This window comes from Arachis ipaensis, chromosome B01, assembly GCF_000816755.2.
Source record: "Arachis ipaensis cultivar K30076 chromosome B01, Araip1.1, whole genome shotgun sequence".
Lineage (NCBI taxonomy): Eukaryota > Viridiplantae > Streptophyta > Magnoliopsida > Fabales > Fabaceae > Arachis > Arachis ipaensis.
The window spans coordinates 131,651,954-131,653,979 of NC_029785.2; positions in this window are offsets into that span (position 1 = coordinate 131,651,954).

The window sequence follows — 2,026 nt, forward strand, 5'->3', positions numbered from 1 at the left end:
CAAAATTAAAAAAATAAAATAAACCCCTTAAAAAATGGACCAAAAGAAGTGAGGAAAAAATAGCAAATTTATTTCAATCATTTGGAAGAGACACACATAAATATGTAACATATATCATATACTAATTTCGTGGATTATTTTATGACTAGTTATATAAAAATATTTTTATATAAAATTATTAATTAAAATTTATTAGATAATTTAATATAATGCGTATTAATATTTTATTTATTATTAAAAAAAATATCCAGAGAAAAAGGAGAGAATGAGAGAGAGAGAGAGTGGGTGGAAAATACAGAGAAGGGTAGATCTAGGGACCATGGCAATGATCCTAGAGTTTGGAATAGAGAAGAGTATAGGCGGTTGGAACATGAGTCTTACTCTATTTTTGTGAGCAACCTTCTTGAAGACATATCGAAGCGCATCAATGATATATATCTATCCCGGAAACAAAAGAGTGATAAGATATACTTTTTTGCTTTCATTCGATATACAACGAAAAGAGGGGCGTTGAAAGCTATAGCAAAAATGGATCGAATGAGACTGAGAGGTAAGGTCGTTTTTGTTGGAGAGGCTAGATACAGAAGAACGTCGGAAACAATGAACAGACCTCGGGGAGAAAGAGGGGATGACATGCAACACCACGCAGAGCCGAAGCCACATAGAGAAGTCAGGCCGAATGATGGTTTGTCGGATGGACATGCTCTACGAACGGAGAAGGTCGATAAGGACCCGCATGGAAATGGTGGGACGAAGACGGTAGAGGTTGGAGTGGCAAAGAAAAATCTAGAATGGCTGCAGCGAAGTCTTGTAGGGGGCACGACGAAGCCTGTTAATTTTGGATCTCTGAAGGAAGTGGTCGCAAAGAACTTGCCCAATGTCATCCAGGATCGGGAAATGGGATCATACAAAGCTCTGCTGACCTTTGATAGTGCTGTGCATGCCGAAGAAACGTACACCTTGAACATGAATCGCCTCCTACATTTTTTCCACAGTGTATGGAGGTGGGAGGAGTCAGAACATAGTGAAACCCGTAGGATGTGGCTTGAATGTTTTGGGGTCCCGTTACACGCATGGTCTGTCGACACATTCAACACGATAGGAGGCCAGTAGGGGGAAGTAGTTGGGTGTGCTAGAGAGACAAAATTGTGCAATTCCTTTACTGTAGGTCGTGTACAGATTGATACGTGCATAATGGACGTCATTCAAGAATGGATTCATATAACAGTCAGTTCTGTGGGCTTTGATGTCTTTGTGAAAGAAGTTGGACATGAGGCGTGTAACTTACAGTGCACCAGAATACCTGGTAATGAAGCAATAATAACCGATGGGCAAAGGAACCATGGTAACCCAAGTACAAGTCCGGGAGTCAATATATGGCAGAGGCCGTCGCATGGGGTGGCTCAAGAAGAAGACGTGCTAATACAGGTAATACGGGAGGAGGAAGAAGATAAGGATAGAATTGTAATTCCAGCTATAATTTTAAATGAATGGGTTAATGCCAATAATTATCACAAATGCTTGAATATCGAAACGTATCAATCAGTTAGGGGCGAAAATCAACGCGGGGCTAATTTGGGGGAGGGACGGTTATAAGTGAGGAGGGGGAGTCTGAGAGGACAATTTCTGTTGCTATTGATGGGCTGGAAAGGAGACCCAATAAAGGAAAACAAAAAGCTAAGTGCCAAAGCTTAGATTGGGCCTGCTACAACAAAAATATGGAGAAGGGGAATCAATTTATGCTGAGCGCAGCATCAAGTGAAGACTGCAGCAAATCTTCTGGGCCGGTGCTGGGGAATCTGGGTCGGGCGCTATGCTCTTCACCCATCAAAACGGATGAGCAGGAGGGACGCCAACACAATAGCGAAGGTCTTGAGGATGACGGCAACTCCCTTGTTGGGGCTGGCAAGGGGGGTCGTCGGTGGTCACTGGCCGAATGGAGCAGCCTGGGCCGTGGTGGGGTTGCACGCACAAGGACTGACGACTGTGAGCCCGGTGCGACAGCTAGAGAAGGCTGTGACTCGGC